The 24535-nt window shown below is 44.3% G+C and overlaps 1 long non-coding RNA gene across 2 annotated transcripts in view; it reads right to left on the bottom strand.

The window, feature by feature from the left end:
- LOC147729316 (uncharacterized) overlaps positions 1-24535 on the bottom strand; it is a 162336-nt gene that overhangs the window by 118354 nt on the left and 19447 nt on the right. For both annotated transcript variants that reach the window (XR_015309213.1, XR_015309212.1), the window contains exon 2: positions 23212-23303. This is a non-coding gene — a long non-coding RNA (uncharacterized LOC147729316). The remainder of the gene's footprint in view (positions 1-23211; positions 23304-24535) is intronic.

Below are 24535 nucleotides of genomic sequence, written 5' to 3'. Positions count from 1 at the left end.
TACATCTATTCACTGGCAGTACATCTACTCACTGGCAGTACATCTACTAACTAGCAGTACATCTAGTCACTAGAAGTACATCTACTCACTAGCAGTACATCTATTCACTGGCAGTACATCTACTCACTAGCAGCACATCTACTCACTGGCAGCACATCTACTCACTAGCAGTACATCTATTCACTGGCAGTACATCTACTCACTGGCAGTACATCTAATAACTAGCAGTACATCTACTAACTAGCAGTACATATATTCACTGGCAACATCTACTCACTGGCAGAACATATACTAACTAGCAGTACATCTAGTCACTAGCAGTACATCTGCTCACTAGCAGTACATCTACTCACTGGCAGTACATCTAGTCACGCGCAGTACAATTATTCACTGGCAGCACATCTACTCACGAGCAGTGCATCTATTCACTTGCAGTACATATACTCACTAGCAGTGTATTGAGTCCCCGGCAGTACATCTAGTCACTAGCAGTACATCTAGTCACTAGCAGTATATCTACTCACTAGCAGTACATCTATTCACTGGCAGTACACATACTCACTGGCAGTACATCCACTCACTGGCAGTACATCTAGTCACGGGCAGTACATCTACTCACTGGCAGTACATCTACTCACTGGCAGTACAACCACCAGTACAACTACTCACTAGCAGTACATCTACTCACTGGCAGCACATCTACTCACTAGCAGTACATCTATTCACTGGCAGCACATCTACTCACGAGCAGTGCAACTATTCACTTGCAGAACATGTACTCACTAGCAGTACATCTAGTCACTAGCAGTACATCTAGTCACTAGCAGTATATATACTCACTAGCAGTACATCTATTCACTGGCAGTACATATACTCACTGGCAGTACATCTATTCACTAGCAGTACATCTACTGACTAGCAGTACATCTATTCACTAGCAGTACATCTAGTCACTAGCAGTACATCTAGTCACTAGCAGTATATATACTCACTAGCAGTACATCTATTCACTGGCAGTATATATACTCACTGGCAGTACATCTACTAACTGACAGTACATCTAGTCACTAGCAGTACAACTAGTCACTAGCAGTATATCTACTCACTAGCAGTACATCTATTCACAGACATTACATCTACTCACTAGCAGTACATCTAGTCACTAGCAGTACATCTACTCGCTAGCAGCACGTCTACTCACTAGCAGTACATCTATTCACTGGCAGTACATCTAGTCACTAGCAGTACATCTAGTCACTAGCAGTATATCTACTCACTAGCAGTACATCTATTCACTGGCAGTACATATACTCACTGGCAGTACATCTAGTCACTAGCAGTACATCTAGTCACTAGCAGTATATCTACTCACTAGCAGTACATCTATTCACTGGCAGTACATATACTCACTGGCAGTACATCTACTCACTGGCAGCACATCTAGTCACTGGCAGTACATCTACTCACTGGCAGTACGACCACCAGTACATCTACTCACTAGCAGAACATCTACTCACTGACAGCACATCTACGCACTAGCAGTACATCTATTCACTGGCAGCACATCTACTGACTAGCAGTACATCTATTCACTGGTAGTACATCTAGTCACTAGCAGTACATCTAGTCACTAGCAGTATATATACTCACTAGCAGTACATCTATTCACTAGCAGTACATCTACTCACTAGCAGCACATCTAGTCACTAGCAGTACATCTACTCACTAGCAGTACAACTATTCACTTGCAGTAGATCTGGCCACTAGCAGTACATCTACTCACTAGCAGTACATCTACTCACTGGCAGTACATCTATTCACTGGCAGCACATCTACTCCCTAGCAGTGCATCTATTCACTAGCAGTACATCTACTCACTAGCAGTACATCTACTCACTGGCAGCATATCTACTCACTAGCAGTACAGCTATTCACTGGCAGGACATCTACTCACTAGCAGTACATCTACTCACTGGCAGCACATCTACTCACTAGCAGTACATCTATTCACTAGCTGTACATCTACTCACTAGCAGTACATGTAGTCACTAGCAGTAATCTAAATATTGGAGGAAAATTGCTACATACTACAGAGCGCTAAACTACTAACAGAATTAAAGGCTCTTTTAATACCCCGCTTCTCAGGGATGGCATTATAATTCTACAGAGTAGCCGAGGAAACCTTTTAGAGATAGGCACCATTACCCCCAAATCTTCCCGAACCCCCTCCTCTTTTCCTGCTGCAAGCCTTCTTCTTTTTAAGCATTAAAAATAGATAGATGATCTGATGATTGGGTGGTGCTGTTTGGGTCCCCCGACTATGGGATGCCTCCTCAAGAGACAAGAGGGCCTTAAGAAGTGAAACCACCCTTATAGTGCCACAGAGCGTTCTAACCGTGGCCGCATAAAGTGTGCATACACATACAATAATAGATGGATGGATGGATGGATGGATGGATGGATGGATGGATGGATGGATGGATGGATGGATGGATGGATGGATGGATTGATTGTTTTATTTATTTTTTGGGGGAGTTCATGAGACAATCGCTGGACTCAGTTAAAGAGGTCTTTAGCTACACCTAAAATCTGATATGTAGTTGCAGATGGCATACTATAATACTTTGGACCATAAAAAATAGTGCCCATCTTGGGGCTTAACTAATTGATGGAATTGCACACACGCTTGATGTTAATGATATTTTATCAGCCTCAGTAGGAGAAAGCACCAGTGAGCCCTGCTGAAATTCACAATTGTGACCTGCAGCTTACTGTGAGATCTCTGAAGTGGGAAGCTATATCATATACACACACACACACACACACACTATATATATCTATCTATATATATATATATAATATATTTGTATATATCATCTGATGCGCATTTGTCCAGGTCAAGACACCTGTTGCGTTCCCTCCCACACCCCTCACGATCGCTCTCTTTCAAAGGCTTGTGCCCGTGGGATGTGAACGATTCTTGCCTGCGAGGTTCACGCTCCCCTTCGCGGCCTGTGGAGTCTTTTCTGAGCCGTCTGGAGCGTCGACCTTTCACCCCCCACCTCCCTTCTTGTCAGTGGTCAAATCCAAGGCCTAGCTCGAGCTTTTTGCGCATCTGTCTATATGTGATCATAAAGTCCCACTTAGAATGCTGGCTATTTTCAGGTGTGCACGTGTGCACTTAACAGAACTTTAAATTGTAGGATTTTTGTCTCCAATAGAATAAGCGATGGAAGCCACTGGGTTTACTCGCACAGACGTGCTTTTTAAATAGCTCTTCTGCCCTTCTAGGCGCTGTAAGTGACATATGCTACCATTACTTAAGTGCAGGGCACGAGTCCTAAATAAATATGTTGGGGACGCTGACGTCACGAAAGGTGGCTTGTACTCAGTTGCAGTTTATAGTTATCGTGCCCCCGCTCCCGGTAAAATAAGTGGGGGGACGCGGTCCACTCACGTGGTACCCCAACTGGAGCCCTGCCTAAGTACATGTACTCGATATATCGGCCTGAGAAGGGTGGCTGCTGGGAATCCATTGGCAGCCTCTAACTGATTCTGTGGTATGGAACAAAGCAACGTTGTACCAGGAGATACAAGCGGATTAGGTTCGTGATAGCAGGTGAAAATTAATTTTCTTTATTTTTCGATCGTGAAAGGCAGTATTTAAAAATCTGTTTCACTAATGTTTTAATATTCACAGACTTAAACATGTTTTGTAAGCAAGACATATGTTACGTATGGTTTCATAATCATTTCATCCAGTTCCCTGCTGCAAACCCAGACGTAATACATTCCTAGTCTGAGCGCAGTCTCCTGAAGGGAATGAAAGCGCTGGAAGATACTCAGTACCTAGGCGCTATGCAGGTGCATGATGGGCAGAATTCCGCTTGGGCCGCTGACCAGAAAATATCCGCAGACTCACTGGGGTGTTTAACTGATTGGTGAAATGGCTCGGTGAGTCATATGTTGGCCACCGAGACTAGTGTGCCACAAAATCCACATACTCGAAGTCCCCCCCTCCCCCAACTCCCGACCGTTCTTCTGGGGCCTGTAAATTCAGCACCATTTCATTTGACAATAGAAATACCTGCTATTTACAGTGCTACGAAATGGTCAGCTGAGGTAGTGGGCGCTACATTAAAATAAGGTGTAAAGATTGAGGTTCCGTGACAATTGTAAGTGGTGCTTTCGACTCGCACGAATATAGTCGAGTCTGGTATCTATGAACCGCAAATGACGAGTTTAGTAAGTGTGCGCAGTTTCGCTGTGCTAGCTTAAACCGTTCATTTGTTATGTGGGTTTTTCATCTGTACCCACGGGTTCCATCTTAGATACGGCATCCATTTTGTCTCTTGCCCTCAAGTAGCCAGCGAACGGACGTTGTCCGCTTCGCGACCCTGGGACTCCCAAGATATTTGCGGAAGACACATGTTCTTTGTAAGTGTCTTTATGACGAGGGGGATGCTACTGTAAGGCGGATGGCGCCGCACAAAGCTCATCTTGCCGCTCGGGCTTATTGTCTCAGCCGTGCATCCCATTAGGCACGTCCCTTTGATGCCTGCATCTCATGTTTCCCGTTACCTCCTCTTTTACACCCTTTCCGATCTCCCCACTGTCTCCGTCTTCCCCTACACCTGTCCTTGTTCCTAATTCGATCTGTTTTATTGCTGATTGGAATTTGCTAATGGTGGGAAGATGGGTTTTTACAGTTGGGAACCGCCAAATGTTTCCGCACTTATGTTCCGGACCTTATGTGTTTCAAAGTGACCAAAAGCGACCCCTCTGGGGGATAACTGTGAGAACCGGGTTGTAAACTTTTGTGTACCATGTTATCCTATGGGTAAAAACTGTATAAAAGGAGCGATTCACAGAACCAATTTGAAGCAGTCTCCCCAAGTTGCACGCTGTGTACTTGTCGTGATCTCTGTGTTCCCTGCAGCAAATAAACTTTGAATCTTTGACGCCGAAGGAAGTGTCCCGTGTCTCTGTGACTTGTACGCCGGAGCAGGTTACCCACGAAGGTTTCAGGTGTTGTGCCCTGGCACCGCTGGGTCTTACAGAACCCAGTCCTTCAGTTGGCGCCCAACGTGGGGCTGCATCAGTGGTACCGGTCCAAGCCCGACGATCGTGAGGAACTTCGTGTGAAATCTCCGAGGGAAGGTGCACTCCGCTTCATCGATCCTGTTGTCGAAATAAGTGGCCCGGAGACTTTTCCCGCGAAGATTCCCGCCTCTGGACGGCTGCGACGGACTGCTGCCCTGACTGTAGACCTGTTTTGGCGCCTGGCGTAGACCTTGGTATAGCGAGACGATTGACGGGCCTTCCTGGTGACGCCATCGATTTTTGAGTTAAGTATTTGTGGGTCGCTCCCATAGCTCTTGGTTGTTGACACTTTAGCGAGTGTTTTTGTTGTACACGCTGTGTAAGTGTTTTTGTCGGTGACACTTTGCTGGCGTACTTTGTTGTGTTGTTTGACGACTGCAGCCGCCAAAGACCGAGGGTTTTGTTCTTTGCTGGGACTTGGTAAATCCCGTAACCCTTGAAGTTTGTGAAACTCGGCTAGTGTGCAAGATGCCTGGTCGCAGTACTTTGTTTAGTTGTTTCAGACCTTGTGGTGCGGATTCCCTGCTGGAGGACTCGTGTCCGATACCTCCGGTCGGAACTCCTACTTATGATCTATATAGCAAACATGGGCTAGGCCCGATTACCTTTAATGATTATTGGATTAAATATACGAAGAAAGACGGCGACCTTCGTTGGCCACCTCACGGTAGCTTCGAGGCGTCGATCTTAGATAATCTAGAAATGAAGTTGTTTGAACGTAAATCAAGGCCGGCCATGTTTGATGCCTTTCGGTTGTGGCGCAAAGAAGCCCGACAGAAAGAAATCAGACAAAATAAACGTAGTCAGCGAGATAATGTTGCTACCATAGTGAAGAAAGCTGAGCAGTTTCAGCGTGATAAGGAGGTTAAGGATAAGGAAGTGTTTGAGAGACTACAGCGTATGACCATAGATAAATGTTATCCTGCTTTACCTACGGAGTCGGATAAGAAGGAAGAGGCAGTTGAGGATCCTTTAATGTCCTATCTTATGAAGTCGCCACCTCCGTACGTACAGGGTACCGCAGCTCCTGTGGTCCCTGCCGTACCTGTCCTTCCACCTATTCCTCCTCCACCTGTTCCTCAACCTGCACCCGTTCCTCCGACTGTTCCTGCTCCTTTGCCTGCTTCTATCCCTACTGCTCCTCCGCTTCCACATACTCCTGCTCCCGCTACTGCTCCTGTTTTGTTAACCCCTGTTGCTGCTACTGTTTCTACTCCTTCTCTTGTTAGCCCTGTGTCGTATCTTTCTCCCTCTACTCGTAGTCGTAATTCTCCTCTTGCAGCCAGTTTCTTTCAGTCGCTTGGACCTGTTCATGGGTCTGCTAGCTCCGATGGTCCTCAGAGGCGTAGTCAGCTTCCTGGAAATAGAGAACGCGTTGCGCTATATAATATGGCGATGGGTTGGATGGTAAACCCCCTTAGAAATCCGCCCCGTGTTGTCCTCGAAACGTTTAATCAATTCAACATACCAACCCAAAGGTACGTGTTTGATGAAATGTGCAAGTTCCTACATGATCAGATAGCGGCCAATGCACCTGACGAGGTGCTGACCACCCTGTCTGAGCTTCGGCTTCAGTTCGCAACTGGACTGATAGTAGATACCAATGTCCGACGTGCTATTGAGCGGTTATTGTCTCTTCGTCCTGCTCCCATACCTCATGCGTTGTTTGTTGAGGATATTGAAAATCAACCAGACGAATCTGGCCAATATCCTATGCGTGAAGTTCCACCGGTTTGGATACCAGCTGATGCTAATGCTAATCCTCCGGTACTAGCGCACTTTGAGAGAGTGTGGATACACCTCCCATGGAAACGATCGGAAGTGCTTCAGGTGAAGCAATCTTTGCCCGATCCTCGTAAAAATCCTACTGGGTATTATAAGGAATTATCGCAGCTAGTAGATGCTACGGTAATGAATCTTGCCGATATCGATATGTTGTTTGGCAACGTTGTACCGCAACCGGTATGGGCTAAAATTCGTCACCAAGATCACGCAAATGAATTAGGCGGTGATTGGGCCGCCATCACAGCGGCAGATGCTGGACAAGTGGCTGCTACTAAACCCGACCAATTGATTACTGCTCTTCCCCAGCGTATAATAACATTGATGAAGACTCTTATGCCAGCTATGAGGGTAAATTGGGACAAATTGTCAGCCTGCAAACAAAAGAAAGATGAGAGTGTTTCGGATTTCTTTACGAGGTTTGAAGAAGCATTCATTGACCACAGTGGACAGGATATGGGTACTGAGGGTGGACAGAGGTTGTTTGTGGATAAATTTGTATCGAACTTATTGCCCGATTTGAGCAATAAATTGAAGAATTCGGAAAGTGCATGGGCCGTTTCTACCTCAGCTCAGATATTGGCTACGGCACAATATTATGAGAATAGAGAGAAAGAAGAAAATGACCGTGCTGACAAAAAGACGAAAGAGCTTAAAACTAAAGTGTTGCTGCAACAAGCGTATCCTCCTCGGTCCAATCAGAATAACCCACAACAAAATAGATCGCAGTCGCAATCGAATCGGTCACAGCCACGTAATGATTCCTCCTCCCAAAGATCATCGTTAGGGTACAATCAATGTGCTTATTGTAGACAGGAAGGACACATTAAATTTAACTGCCCTGTTCTAAATGAACGTACTAGTGGTAATTCGTCTAAAGGAGGCCGTGGTGGTTCGCAGCAGGCGGCACGTGGTAGAGGTCGTGGTGCTCAGAATGATCGCTCAGATAACTCATCTAATTCTAATAATTGTTTCGATCAACGTGGATCATCGCAAGGACGATCTGCGCAGTACAATGTGGACGATTATTACGTCGATCAGGGAACTGACGACAGTAATTACTAGGACAGCCAAAGACGAGGAGAGGGAGTGGTATCAGTTCCGGTTGATCAGAGAGGGCCTTACGTCGCAGTTGCTACATCGGGCGTCGTTGAGCCTTTTCTGTTGGACACTGGTGCAGCGAAAAGTTCTATCATGCATTCGAAACTCCCTGGCGCACCTTTGTCTGGCTTAACAAATGTTTCCGTTGGATTTTCTGGCGCCCCCGTTAGCAATCCAGTTTCACGCCCTTTGCCCCTTCAAATTGGGCCTCGTGAGCTAGAAGCTCCGCTGATTTTAACCACGGGTTGTGGTGAAAATCTATTGGGCCTGGATTTGCTTAAACGTCTGTATGCAACTTTGTACTGTTCTCCTGCGGGTGTAAAGCTTACGTTAGGAGAGAGGGTTGTCTCTCCCATGTACTTGTCTCTCGACAAGCTCCCACCGGAATTGAGTTCTCTTCCTGCGTCTTTGTGGGCGACGGGTCCAAATGACGTGGGCCTACTTGATATCTCCCCTTATGTTGTTCAGTTGAAATCTAATGTGCGATTGCCACGTATTCCCCAGTATCGTATCTCCCTTGATGGTGAACGAGCTTTGTTAGCGATCATTTATGATTTGATCGAGAAAGATGTTATTGAGGAGACTCGGGGAAACGTGTGCAATAGTCCTGTGTTGCCCATTCTTAAACGCACAGATCCTACGAAACCGCCTGTTTATCGTTTTGTTATCGATTTACGGGAGGTGAATAAAATTGTGGTTCCTCAATTCCCTGTTGTGCCTGACATTACGGCGCTACTGACTCTGATTCCAGCCACTGCATCATGGTTTTCGGTGATTGATTTGAAAAATGCGTTTTTCAGCATCCCGATTGCCGAAGAGAGCAGGGACCTTTTCGGTTTCTCTCTCGGTGGACGTAGCTTCCGGTTCAAACGCGCTCCTCAGGGCTACTGTGAAAGTCCATCGATTTACAGTCAAGCCTTGAAGGGTCAACTGGATGCGTTTCGGTTGCCGGTTGGTGCGGCTTTGATCCAATATGTCGATGACTTATTGGTGGCTGCCGATACTCAGGACATTTGTAAAATAGCTACGGTGTCATTGCTGCAACATCTCTGTGAGCTAAATCATAAGGTGTCACCTTCTAAACTCCAATATTGTTGTCAAGAAGTAACCTATCTAGGTCACTTATTGTCAAAGGAGGGAAGGAGGTTGACCCCAGAAAGAATTGCAGCGATTGCGCGAATGGCGGTGCCAAAAACCCAAAGAGATGTGCGTGCCTTTCTAGGTATCACGTCGTACTGCAGGCAATGGATTCCTAATTTTTCATTGCTAGCGAAACCATTGGTGGCTCTTACGTGCAAGGATGTTTCGACTCCTTTACCATGGACGGAAGAATGTCAGAAAAGTTTTTCTGAACTACGTGATTCATTGTGTTCGGCTCCTGTGTTAGGTACTCCTGACTATAGCAAGCCGTTTACGTTATATGTTCACGAGAGGGAAGGTTGTGCTTTGAGTGTTTTAACGCAACCTTTTGGTGGTAAGCAACGTCCATGTGCATATTTTTCCTCGACCTTGGACCCAGTAGCTAGAGCATTGCCGAGTTGTTTGAGAGCAACTGCGGCAGCTGCGGTCTCCATCCGACAATCAGCAGGATTGGTCATGGATAATATGCTTACGGTCATGGTTCCGCATGCAGTCGATACTCTGTTGAATCGTACGAAGACTCAGCACTTGACGAGTGCGAGGTTGTCTGGGTATGAATTAACGCTCTTGGCAAGCCATATTCAGATAAAACGTTGTAATGTCCTAAATCCGGCAACTTTGTTACCAATTAGCGCAGAGTCAGATGAAGTAGCAGAACATGACTGCTACTTGAGGACTGAAGAAGAAACGAAAGGTCGAGTCGACCTTAAAAACACCCCGTTGGAAGATCCGGATGGCACTCTGTATGTGGATGGGTCATGTTTTAAGTTGCCGAATGGTGATGTGACTACCGCTTATGCTGTTGTAACGTTGAATATTGTTGTTGAAACTGCAAGATTGAATCAGAATTCTGCCCAAGCTGCGGAATTGATTGCTCTCACTAGAGCATGCGTGTTAGCAAAAGGTAAACGTGTGAATGTGTACACCGATAGCCAGTACGCTTTTGGTGTAGCACATAGTTTTGGACGATTGTGGCGAGAGAGAGGTTTCCTGACGTCGCACGGTACGAAGATTCAGCATGGCCAGCTTGTGAACGATCTTTTGGATGCATTGACTTTGCCTACGCAAGTTGCGATTGTTAAGTGTAGTGCGCATCGTAAAGTCACGGATGATGTTGGTCGTGGTAATGCGTTTGCAGATGAGATTGCTAAGGAGACTGCCCGGAACCTTAGCACTCGAATGTATGTGACGAGTTCGGTTAGGTGGCCTACGGAATCGAGTATGTGTGAAGACACCATTGACAGCGTAAAAAAAATTCAGAATGAGGCCACCGAGACTGAAAAGGCGAAGTGGAAAGAAAGTACGGGAAAGTTGGATGCGAGTGGTTGTTGGATTGATTTGTCAGATCAGAAAAGATGGTTGTTGCCTGACGCGTATGTACTGGCCGTTGTGACAATGGCACATGGGTTAGCACATATTAGCGCGAAAGGTATTTGTAAGTTGTTGTCGCCTGTGTGGAAGAATGATGGCATTACGAAATGTGCTGAACGATTGGTGAAGAATTGTATGGTGTGTATGATGTACAATCCTGGCAAAGGAACCCCAACTCCTCCTGGCAGTTTTGCTCCCCCTTCGTATCCCTTTGAGGTGGTTCAATTGGACTTCATCCATATGGAGCGATGCAATAACCTGAAATACGTTTTAGTTGTGGTTTGCGCATTCTCTCGATGGATCGAGGCCTATCCCCTCAAAGATAATACTGCTTTGTCTACTGCGAAAATCCTACTGAAGGAATATTTTCCTCGGTATGGAATGCCTAGAGTCGTGTGGTCAGATAACGGAAGTGAGTTTGTTGGGAGTGTGATGAAGAGTGTGTGTAAGGGCCTTGGAATAAATCAAAAGTTCCACAGCGCCAATCATCCCCAGTCAGCTGGATTGGTTGAAGGGTACAACGGCACCCTTAAACTAAAGCTAGCGAAGATTCAGGCTACGACTGGTCTTTCGTGGCCTGACGCTTTGCCCTTAGCATTACTGTCAACTAGGGCGACTGTACACTCCCGAATAGGGCTTAGCCCCTACGAAATAGTGTTCGGCCGTCCTGCGAATGTGTGGGGGGTTCCTAGGCCAGGAATATTCTCTGATCTTGAGTATCCAATGCTGATTGACTATTTACATGACTTGACTGCTAAACTGAGGTTAATTCACCAACAGGTTTACGACGCATTGCCGACGCAGACAGAGGGTCCAGGCCACCAGCTCCAGCCCGGAGACTGGGTGGTAACACGCAACTTTTCACGAAAGAACAATCTGGACCCCAGGTTTACCGGACCTTACCAGGTGCTCCTGGCCACGAGGACTGCCGTTCGTCTTGAGGGGCGCAAGAATTGGGTGCACGCTACGCACACCAAGCGAGTCCCTATCCCTTTGCCGGCAGACCCGTGGGTAAGGAAAGGCATTGCGTCAACAGAAACAGAAACATTGCCGGCGTTTGTGCCTTTTAGCGACGCACAGCTTGTTGGAGAATCCTCAGCGCAGCGGAAAGACACTGTTGAACAATTGTCAGAAAAAAACTCAAGCCCAGAACAATCGACTGATCAGCAGGACGCTGTCTCTTCAACGGATCCTTTATTCGACGAGCAGACACGTCCTGGGAAACATCGATATTCTTTGCGGTCTCGCGTTAAGGACAAATAAAATATTTTTTTGCTTTGCTGAAATTGAAAACTGCATTATCCCCGATTTCCCGTGATCAGTTTGAATATTCGTATCATTGAAATTTTTGTACATATTGAGCTTCCTCCTTGTATCTTTTTACTTCCACAGCTGAGAGACATTGTGCTTGTACATACATATTGTGTATTGAAGGCCGTAGGGCCGCGCGCGTACTTCCTTCTGGATAGTAGGTCTTGACGCTAGGTTAAAGGCCGTCGGTTCCTGGGAACTCCTAGGGATTGACTATTGCTATACAGAACGAAGTGCGTCAAGAAACGTTGCGGACGGTCATAGGGAATGGCATTCTCGAAGCTGAATGATTTGGAAGGAGCTCAGGTTCATCGATTCAAGCTGCAGCAACTCAGTCGTGCCAAATGTTTTATATTTCAATTGTTTGTATTGTTTTTGACTGCTTCTGCATTATTGGCGGGTGGGGTGTACTATACGATGTCTTACTTCTTACCTGCTACACCTACTCCTACTCCCTACCCTAATCTTACTTCTACTGCTTCTCCACATTCCTTTCACATGTTACCGGAACACGAACAGGCTAGACGTGTAGAATTCCGCAACAATTCCTTTATTCAGCTCCTTCACCAGCATCAGTTAGTGGTTAACACTACTAATTGTTGGGTGTGTGGGCTGATGCCACATACTACGGATAAGGGAATTCCATATTTGGTGTTACCGTATAGTTCCCAAGGGTCAGCTCGAGCATTCCAAACAATGTTTCGAAGCGCACTGGGTTTCCACCCCATTCGAGAACCACGTTCCCCCTACTCTGGTCCTACCTCGTATCAGAAGCCTTTGTCGATAGCCATAGAGGATTTAGATAGCGATATCTATGATCCTTCGCTTATCCCTGAAGAAGAGGTACAAGCTTATAGGGTCCTAAGTAGAGGCGAATATAGTGTGTTCACTAGCGAAAAGCAGCTTAAAAGCTCGCCTCCAATATGGGTCGTACCCCACACTGGTAATTTTTGTCTTATGGGTCGTGGCCGAAGATCGCAAGCCCGACTTGGAGCAAGTGCTTGCACTGAAAATTACATTTTGCCGATGTCCTCGTCCCCTGTGTTTCTGGCTGCCAAGGGTACATACTTTATCTGTTATGATCGTGCATATGCATGGTTGCCCGCTGACTTCATGGGCTCATGCTTCATTGCAAATCTGTTGCCTCCGACGTTCACTGTAGATGCCGATTATCACAAGACTAGAGTTGTGAGAGGCGTAATTAGCGAAGAGGATACCGCCGGTCAAGAGGCAGGAGACTTTTTCAAGGGTTTCCTCCCGTTTTGGGGACCTATGGTTAACAGTAGGAACCTGAGACAGTTGACTCGAGTGGTAGAATCAACAGCTAATATTACTGCCAGTGCCCTTGGTAATATCACCACTGAACTCCAGGCGGAGAGACTTATGACGTTGCAAAACCGAATGGTTTTAGATGTCATTTTAGCAGATCGCGGTGGGGTATGTAAGGTGATCCATTCGAGCTGCTGCATTTTCATTCCCGATAATGCTCCAACTGTCTATCAAGCCATCTCGAGGTTGCATAAGATCTCCGAATCCATACACGTGGATGTAGGGGATTGGACGTTGCTAGGATGGTTTTGGGGCCTGATGTCGACTTGGGGTTGGAAGATTCTGATGATCATCGGAGTTGTGGTAGTGTTCCTGTTCACGTGTTGCCTTTGTGTGCAGTGTGGTCCTGCCTTATGTGGCCTCTGTGCTACAACGTGTATGAGACAACCATCTGTTACCAAGGGGACTCAGTTGGACAGAGCTATGCTACAGCAACATCTCGATGGTCTGATGAATATCGAATATGATTCCGACTAGTGCTTGCCTACATGAGGGCAAAAGGAGCGTCTGAGGTTCCGTGACAATTGTAAGTGGTGCTTTCGACTCGCACGAATATAGTCGAGTCTGGTATCTATGAACCGCAAATGACGAGTTTAGTAAGTGTGCGCAGTTTCGCTGTGCTAGCTTAAACCGTTCATTTGTTATGTGGGTTTTTCATCTGTACCCACGGGTTCCATCTTAGATACGGCATCCATTTTGTCTCTTGCCCTCAAGTAGCCAGCGAACGGACGTTGTCCGCTTCGCGACCCTGGGACTCCCAAGATATTTGCGGAAGACACATGTTCTTTGTAAGTGTCTTTATGACGAGGGGGATGCTACTGTAAGGCGGATGGCGCCGCACAAAGCTCATCTTGCCGCTCGGGCTTATTGTCTCAGCCGTGCATCCCATTAGGCACGTCCCTTTGATGCCTGCATCTCATGTTTCCCGTTACCTCCTCTTTTACACCCTTTCCGATCTCCCCACTGTCTCCGTCTTCCCCTACACCTGTCCTTGTTCCTAATTCGATCTGTTTTATTGCTGATTGGAATTTCCTAATGGTGGGAAGATGGGTTTTTACAGTTGGGAACCGCCAAATGTTTCCGCACTTATGTTCCGGACCTTATGTGTTTCAAAGTGACCAAAAGCGACCCCTCTGGGGGATAACTGTGAGAACCGGGTTGTAAACTTTTGTGTACCATGTTATCCTATGGGTAAAAACTGTATAAAAGGAGCGATTCACAGAACCAATTTGAAGCAGTCTCCCCAAGTTGCACGCTGTGTACTTGTCGTGATCTCTGTGTTCCCTGCAGCAAATAAACTTTGAATCTTTGACGCCGAAGGAAGTGTCCCGTGTCTCTGTGACTTGTACGCCGGAGCAGGTTACCCACGAAGGTTTCAGGTGTTGTGCCCTGGCACCGCTGGGTCTTACAGAACCCAGTCCTTCAAGATTACTACAGCGGAAAAGACTTACTCGGTAAGAGCTTGAAACATGTCGAATTGTATTCCAAAGGGTTGTACCAGGGTGGGAATATGAGACACAGCATATGAACACCGATTATATATTTGATTCCTTTGCCCAACCTTGCACCCTACTCCACCCACATCTCTGCCCTTGATTCATTTCAAGCGCTTGAATCTATCTTCTAAGCACAGGCCCAGCTACTAAGAGTACAAGCGTGTGAACCTCAAGGCCTTCCTTAGGCTCACAAAAGCCTCGTGAACGATGGTGGATTAAATAATTGTTCTGGTTGTAAAATGAGTTCTAATCAGGTTTGAACATTGTTGTCTGATACAATATTGTGATAGATTAAAGAGTAAGATTGGCTGTGGTTGAATGGATATGGTTTTATAGTTATTATTTTGATTTGATTTTCGACTAAAATCTGTCGGAGATGTAATGCTTTATTCATGGGCCATATGTATCAAGCAAATTCGCATTCGCAAAGGCCGAAATTCTGCGAATTTTGGCCGTTACGAATGCGAATTTGCTAAATGGTATGTAGAAAGCAAAATCTGGTGCAAAACAAGGAATTGCAAAAGTTGCGATTCCTTATTTTGCAATTGCATTTAAGGAATGGCAAATTTAACGATTCCTTAAATGCAATGTATGAAGCAAAAAAAAATTGCAAAATGTCCTTAAGGAATCGCAAATTACCACCAACTTCTAGTTGGTGGTAAGTTGCGAATTATTGAAAAATGCAAATTTTTGCATTTTTCAAAGTGCCACGTGACGCACATACATGCCCTTAGGGCATGTATGTGCACCACATGTGCACCCATGCATATTTCAGGGGTGCAACAGGGTGTCCTTTGGACACCCCTGCACCCATGAAATTATTCTCAATTTGCGATTAGCAAATTGCGAATCACAAATTGAGAATAACTTCCCATTCATTCCTACGGGCCTCCTGGCCCATAGGAATGAATGGGAAAGTATTCCTTAATTGCGATTCACAAATTGCTAATCGCAATTAAGGAATTTTAGGAAATCGCAAAAAAAAAGCGAATTTGTACATATATACCTATTTGCGATTCTCAAATAGCGATTTCTTAAAAATCACTATTTGAGAATCGCAAATCAGGTTGATGATACATATGGCCCTATATTATTTGCATGCGCCCTGAAGCTCTACTGCAGCACTTCAAACAAGAATACTGCAGTGTAACATTTGCCAGCTCACCCTCTTGAGTGTGACGTCTACTAACATTCACGAGATGGTTACAAGCCAGCCTGTCAGGAACTTGACGCCTTATTACAACAGCCATAGGATAGAATGCACTTGTAATAAGAAAGCCAGGACATCCTTCAGGCTTATGATGGAGCAACACACGTCCACCAAACTCTTCATTAGGACCTTGGTCTGTAAACGATAGATAGAAACCCTCCATCGGGGGGGGGGGGGGGGGGGGGGAAGGGGGGATGAGGGAGGGGGGTTCGAGGGGGATCCCTTGCTCAGTAATCTATCTATATTATTACAGACCTGTAGCCAGTCACTGTTTTGTTGATATATCTATATGTAGCACACTGCTACGTCAGAGATTCTGCAGCTGACTCAACAGTGCAGCGAGTGAACATTGTTTACAGAGAAACCTGCTGTTTATTATCAGAATTTACTAGAAAAATCACTCCCGCAAATAATAACAGTACCGCGCCTGCTCCCAGCCCAAACCCCCTTTGTTGTGCACTCTCTCCTGCCGCACAGTATTACAAAGCGCTCAGAGCACAAGTCGGGCTGGACGCAGCTGGACGGAGTTCCCCCACTATTTTTAGAAAGGAGTCTCCGTTCCTCTTTTCCCAAACCTGCTTGCATTTATAAACACTTTAAGCTTTCACCTGGCCCAGGGATGTTTGTAGCCTCCTTTCCAATGGGAGCATTTCTTTAATTTGTGGGAATGACCCGACAGGGCGCTATGTTTTAATCTCTTCCATGAGCAACAGAGAACTTGCATCGATAAACCATGCTATTCTTTAACCACCTGCAGATGTGAGGCTCTTTATTTTGGAGAAAAACAAAGAACAGAGCAGGAAATAAACGCATCTGAACTGTAGTTTAATGTTTAAAAACACAAAAAAGCACGTTCTCTTTGCTAAAAGCAGTTTGAAAATGTACAAGTTCTACAAGTATGTTTAGAACATAGTCAACTTCCCGCCATTTTCAAGCTACGAGGAAATAATGCATGTGATTTATTGAAGGTAAAACCAAAAAATGGTATCTTCTATTTCTTTGCGATTGCTAATTTGCTAAATAGGCCCTAGGCCTTTTTAGTGTAGTTTATATTAAGGGCGTGACATCACTTCCTGTGTCGTCATTTGGGAATTGGATATGATAATTAATGTCCCCACTATTTTTCTTAGAACCTGCGTTCTCGCCGAAGGCACAGTATTACAAGCCAGGGGAGGGCCAATAACTATTGGCCATTTCCACAGTCAATGATACTACTGCAACGGGCGCTAATGCCCCCTGGATTTAAAAATAACACTACGAGATATGTGTCCCCTATGATGTGGAGCCTTAAGCAGAAAGGGAGCGCGGGCCCTTGTTGATGTAACTACAGCAGCAGCCACGCGCAAAGAAGCGTCACTGAAGGTGAGACCACTGACAGCAAGGCATAGGCTACATAGGTACAGGAAATGACGTCACGGGAGGGGGATGACGTGAACTAGAACGAGTGGCTATTCGTAAATTCTTGAAAGCGGTTAAACTTTTAAATGAAGGCTGTTTAAAAAAAAATAACTGAAAAACGAACAGCAGTGGCTATCAACTATTTAAGGGTCGGTGAAAGCAGACGTGAAGCGGCAGATATCAGATTAGAAAAAAAAGAACTCACGCCAGTATTACTCCTACCTCACTCACAAGGCGTGACATGTACAAACGCGAGCGATATATACCTTTGTAATCTAGTCACTGGGGCCGTGATTACTCGCTTGAAGTGTTTAATGTATGCAACACTAGAGTGTGTGAGTGATCACGTGACACTTTTGTAAAGTAAGCCCCGTACTTTCAGCCCGGCTGCGTTACACTTCAAAGAGCCCGTGTACATGCTCTGAAGTGCACGTTACCTCAGGTGACGCAGGCGGCGTGAGTAAGCAGAGACATTTGTGAATACCAGAATGTAAAGTAGATGGATACAAGTCAAATCGAATGTCAAAACCAAAATATTTTGCATATCTTAACTCCAGGCTCATGGTCGAAATGCACTGCAATCATGATGAAACAAATGCGTGATAAAAACTGGCGTAGGCGTGTTTTGTGAATACGATTCACTTACGCTCACTTGTTCTGCGTGCATAAGTCGGAATGTATTTTGGGTCAGGTAAACATGCATGACGCATCATAATGGTAGGAGTGTTTTAAATTGCAGCCATTTACACCTGTGTTCATGACTCAGGCCTGGTGTGGACCGGCAGATACCAGGGAAATGACGTCAAATAGTCCATCTGCAGTTTGGCCCCTGCGCTTTTGTGCTTTTAATGTGGACACGGGGCCCGGGTGAATCCAGGGAGCAGCAACGGGGAATGCTGTGTTTACTTGTACGTTAGTTCTATAATAAAGGGTTCGTGTAGTCATGCACGACGCTGTGATTTGTGGGTGAACACGAGAAAGGCACAGGAGCAGAGAGGGGTGTTTCTGTGCTGTGCTGGCGCTGCTGCGGGGCCGCGAATGTATGACGTTACAGCGTATACATTCACAACGCAACTAGTTTTTTTACAACGCAAGATCCATTACAACGCATAACATTACAACGCATGCCATTACAACACAGATGCCATTACAATGCATGCCATTACAACGTAAGTATAAGTAAGTATATAATTGCATTAATATTAATTTAATTTTAATTTAATTACACATTTTTAACATAATTTATTTAAATTACATTTTTTGTATTTAATAACATTTACTTTACTATTTTAACTCCAGGGGGGTGTAATAGTAGGGTAAGTGCTGGATAGTGTTGGGGTAAAAATTACTATTCTAACTCCAGGGGGGTGTAAAAGTAGGGTACGTGCTGGATAGTGTAGGGGTTTAAAATTACTATTCTTACTCCAGGGGCGGTGTAATAGTAGGGTAAGTGCTGGATAGTGTAGGGGTTAAAATTACTATTCTAACTCCGGGGGGTGTAAGAGTAGGGTAAGTGCTGGATAGTAGCAGTCAAAAGTTTGGGTCTGCACCTGGATGGGAAACTATCCATGGAAAAACAGGTTACGTCTGTAGTAGGAACCTGCATTGGTTTAATGCGGCAATTGAGAAAAATATCGGCACTACTATCGTTCTCTACCCTGAAACAGGTGGTTTCAGCTACCATACTGGCCAGATTGGATTATGGAAACTCCCTGTACATAGGGCTACCCCAGCGGCTGCTGGATAAGCTACAGGGGGTTATGAACGACGCGGCCAGGTTGATCTATAAGAAACCCAGGATGACCCACTCATCCCCGCTGATGCAGGAGCTTCATTGGCTCCCAATTCGGCAGAGAGTAGTTTTCAAGGGATTGTGTATAGTGCATAAGACGTTGTACGGAAATGCACCAAAATACCTTAAGTCCAGAATTTCACTCTATACACCGAGCAGGACTTTACGCTCTTCAGATGCTACTCTTCTATCCCAACCCCGATTTAAACTGGCCACGGTAGGGGGGCGTGCTTTCTCTAAAACACTCCCGGCTCTGTGGAATAAATTGACCCCAGATCTAAGGAAGGAGCGCAATTTGTTAACTTTTAGGAAAAAGTTAAAAACTGTCTTATTCAAACAAGCATGGAGCAGTCACTAAGCGCCCTCCAAGATCAAGTAATATGCTCAGCCCTACTAGCTAAATTTGGACAACCAGCGCTTAGAGGCCCCGGTGGCTATAACGCGCGATACAAATCAAATAAATAAATAAATAGTGTAGGGGTTACAATTACTATTCTAATTCCAGGGGGTTTAATTAAAATAAATTTAATTTTAATTATTTAATTTCAATAACATTAATTTAAAATATTAAAATGTATTATAATAAATTAAATTATAATTATTTTAAGAAAATTAATAAAAAAATAAATTAATAATATTTTAATTAAATACTTACCCATACGTACGTTGTAATGGCATGCGTTGTCATGGATCTTGCGTTGTAAAAGTAGCGTTGTGATGGTAGTGCGTTGTAAAAGTTGCGTTGTGATGGTTGTTTCCCCCAGCCATAGGACACAAGACACTCTAATTATTTTACTATGAAATAGAAGAGTTCTGGCCAATAAGCAATAGAGCAGATTTCCCAGGTTATAGGGCCTCTGAAAAGCAAGTAGGGCTGGGGACACGCCAGTCGCATTTGGGGCTAAAGCCAGCATAACTCAAACGTGAGGCGACTACGAGACTACACCTGTACCAGCCCTATGGGGCAGAAGTAATTTTATAAGCCTGAAACACCCTTGGCCGACTGCAAATACAAGTGTGTCTAGTTTTTTTATTTTTGGTTTATATTATGTCTTTTGTGTAGGGGTGTGGGTGAGGTAAAAAGGGGTGAACAGTCCTGTGCCCACATGTGCGGCGGGAAACTTGCATTGACCCACTCTGTCCTACACTGGCACAATTTATGTATCTGACCTGTGTGATATGAACCACATTAAATTTGATAAAAAATCTATTTGTGTCAATCCTTACTGCAACATCACAAAAAGAGAAGCTGTAATGGCTACTAGTTCTGTACTGGGGCACAACTCTTTGTAACATACCTCGAAGAGTGCTCAGTGCAGGCCTGAGCGTGTATTTTTACGTTAGAAAAATCTGGCATAAATTCAGATTCATGGGTTCCTTGAATATTGGATAATTTTTGTATTTTTCCCTGATTAAGCTATTTTGTGTAATTTGCACCCACAGAAAAATGGTTCGAGCGGAAAACGTATCACAGGAATTGCGTAACTAGAGGCATGCTGGGGCCGAAGATGCTACACTTCAATGTTCACTATATGGCTGTAGAAACTGTATGGAAAGTACATCAAGTATTGTGCAGCATTTCTTTACATTAAGGTAAAGCTTGTGTACAGTTTCTACACAGAGAGGCTCTTTAGGGTGTTTAACGTAATATATGCAGTGCTTTTAAAACTATGCACATTAATGTGGAAAAGGTTTCACAATTTCATCCACGCCTATTTCTGCACTTTAACGTAGGGCATTTTTGCATCATCATACAACTGCAGGGCCTCCAGTCTCCTGGAATCGATTAATTGCTGATGTTCGCCTGCTTTCTGGGCTTCCTTGTCAAACTCTAACTTATGTATGTATGTATATATGTATGTATGAATGTATATGGTATTTCTACAGTGCAAACTTAGCCAAAAGGCAGAAGAGAGTTGCACAGCTCTACCTGATATAAGAGTGATTAAAGTTTAAACACTCAGACAGCGGAACTGATCCTGCAAAAATCTGACTCCACGTAAAAGATGTTCGAGTGCATCCAATCACGTGAAGGATACATTTCTCTATCTCCAGCTCCACCCACAGCAGCCACCATGCATTTAGATGTGTGCTGCTACAATCTCCTCATGGTGGTTTAACTAAAAATAATAAAAAAAACAATGAGCAATAAGTAGAAACAGAAGAAGAAAGGAGAAAGGAAAATGACAAGTAAGAAGAACAGGACGGAGAAAACAAAGAATTGATGCGGAAAAACGAGAAGGGAGTAGGAAAAACTAGATGAGAAAGGAAACACGAACACAAGAACATGCACAGGAGCAAGAAGAACAATCACAAAACCAGGGAAAAGAAGAACAAGACTGAGGAGGACAAGAAGCAGAGCAAGAAGAACAATCACTAGAGCAGGAACAAGAAGAACAAGACTGTGGAGGACAGGTAGAAGAGCAAGAAGAAGAAAAATGAAGAACTACAAGGAGAGCAAGATTGACTGCTTGTTAAAACCCATGAGACCCAAATACTTGACAGAACCATTTCAGACTTGGAACTGTTGTCAATAAAGTATTATATTTCAAACCAACGCATTTACTGTTATAATTCACCGAGCTACCTATCTGTCCATACGTTGATTCATCCACCCGTCCATATTTCGACCACGCATACATCGATCTATAGAACAAGAGAGCGCTGCGGATACAGGATGTGCGATTGGTAATCACATCCAACTTTCATCAATGGATTCTAGGGAGATCACAATAAGCCACACATTCAAGTGCTTTGTAAATGTCGCAAGGCCATGGGGTGTGATTATTGCACCGCATTCAACATCAACTGATATCCCCGCATACCATATGTCTGGTGAAAAAAATATCGCCAGTGACATCACGCCTGTACTGGTATCACAGTTATGAAATCAGAGCAATTCTAATACCCCAAAACAGAACCTTTATGACATCACAATACCCTTTCCACTGCACCATCTTGCTTTACCCCACCAAATATATAGGCTATAAGAGGTTTGGATTTGAAAGACCCATATATATTGTGATGTATGGAATATAGAGGGGGTGGAAGAGGATAGGGGCCCTCCTGTTTCATTTATTTCAATGTGGCGAGTAATCTAGTAGGTTTTTGAATGTTTTCTTCGCAGCCAATGTCAATTTATATTAACTTGTACACAGAAGTAATAACATGCTGCCATTTTAAAGTTTATTGGTACTGTCATTTGACACTGAAAAAGGTGCAGTTAAAGCAGATTATAGGTGAAAGCAGGTAAAAGCAGCCACCATTGTCTTAGAAAGTAGTGTCAGGGAAAGGCTCTACAGCTGAGGCATCTAGCGTAGGTGCAGAACAGACTAATCTATGCTAGTTTTTCAGGGTAACCTCGGATTATATCAAGTTATATTAAATTTCATTGTATGAAGATATATCTTATGTCAATATCATTGTATTGTAGTATGGACCCTGCCCTACCCGAACTACGCTATGTACCACTTCATTGTGACGGATGCAGTGTCAAATATACATGTCCCTTAACATTCTTCCTAATTTTTGGTTTTTAAAAAACGGTTTCTGGAGTCCCAACCACCACCTCACTGTAATAGAAAAACAGAAAAAATCACTGTGCCTGACAAAGGTCTGAGATGTCCATTTAAAGTAAAGGCTACATCAAAAAGCTCTGCACACAAAACATCTGTAATATCGGGTATTATACAAAATAAAATGGCCACAATTCTAGGGAATCGGTTCATTTCGATTACGGTTTCCAAGATGTCACACAACACTCAACTGTGTCCTCGTCCTCGGCTACTTTGCGGAACTCCTGTGTAGCTTAATGTGTGATCAGTGTGATACTGTAACTATGTTCCTTTTATGTTTTTATCTTAGAGTAAAATTGTGAGCCTACTGTGGTCACTTTCATGTTATTGCAGCTAAGGATATAGAAGGATTTACTTCTTTATTAATCAAAAACATGTAGTAAATGTCATAAATATCCCCTATGGCTATTTCAGACACTGTATAACAATGATAGTAATTCCAATCGTGTTGTGAATAACTTACACAACAGCACAATAAGTGGCAATAAGGCACCATGCCAAATTCAACATAACAGGAGGAACATACAGCAGTCCTTGTAGTGTTTTTGTGTGCCATCGCCGATCAGGCCCTGGAGGTATGGGTGGAAGCGAAGTGGTCCTCACCTTGTTTGCAAAAGATTCCACATATTACAGTTCTCGCAGGATCTTCCTCTTGCAGTTTCTTGGGGAACACAAGTGCAGCGGTGTCCATCCTCCTAGAAAGTCAATAGATTTAAGGATGGTGTTTAATGCAAAATGAAGGAGCACGAGGACAGAACTGTAGGAATAAACTCTGTGACTCTGGAACAACAGAACAACTCAAAGACGTTTTAACCCATGGGCAAAGAAGAGGACATCACCTGGTCGGGAAAACCTCTGTGTTTTTTTTACCGCTCCCCCAACAAGAAGTTGTAAAGAAATATTGCATCACACATAGTTCATCTGCCAACACCAAGTAAATACTCTGTGTGTCCAAACAATTTATGCAAATCTGATAAAACTGCTTGAAGAAAGTAAAAAATGGAGCCTGAAAACCAGTCAAGACATTCTCCCAGACTTCACTAGGACATGCAGAGCTTCCTGTTCCTTCAGCCAATAAGCAATAGAAATGAGAATGTATTTACGATATAGACCACAACCCTAATTAGAAGGTAACAGGTGCTTTAAAAAAACAAAACAAGTCATGCCAAATAAGACTGCAAAGTATAGGAAAAATAAGAAGAGAAATTAAAATGAGAAGATGAGGCCAGAGCTCAAAATGGGTGAGAGCAGGAAGCAGGCATAGTGTAGGGGCAGGCAAATTTCAATGATGCGTGTAAAAAGGCATACCTAAAATTAACAACTGAACAATGGCAGCTATTGTGGAAGACCACCACCACCTGGGCTACATAAAAGTGCTTGTGTCCTAATGGGTTTTCCCTTTATCCCACAAACACACTCGCATGCATGAAAACACTGAGGTTCACATACAGGCTCACACAAAAATGCACACACACAAACACACTTCCCTACAAATATAGGCTGTAATATTTCATACTGCTGCACAGTGGAAACAGCATCGGGAGAAATGATCTGCTGCATCCGTCAGCATTGGTTGTGATTCATTATTTTTTTATCCGGCTGGCCTCTTATTTGCTTTGTCATTGATGTGGCCATCAACTAGAAATGTCCCTTCTTTCCATTTAAAGTACTCTTCAGGCTATTGTCCCCAAGGAACAGATGTGAGCTGGTGGGACAGAGTTATCTGGCAAGCAACAGCAGGGTCTCTGGATAGGGGACCTACGTAACAAGCACAGCAGAGCCTTGTAAGTATCTCAAGACAAAAAATACAGGGATACAGGGAGGAGAAGATATGAGGTTGGGGCTTCTCTTGCTACACTTCTAGGATCTGGAACTCTCTTGCCACTTGGGTCTGGCAGGATCCCTCACGCCTGCTCTTCGGAATGTG

Source organism: Lissotriton vulgaris, chromosome 2_2 (genome assembly GCF_964263255.1).
Source record: "Lissotriton vulgaris chromosome 2_2, aLisVul1.2, whole genome shotgun sequence".
NCBI classification, from domain to species: Eukaryota; Metazoa; Chordata; class Amphibia; order Caudata; family Salamandridae; genus Lissotriton; species Lissotriton vulgaris.
Note: the sequence above shows the minus strand (reverse complement) of the source record. Positions and strands in the feature narration are given on the sequence as shown.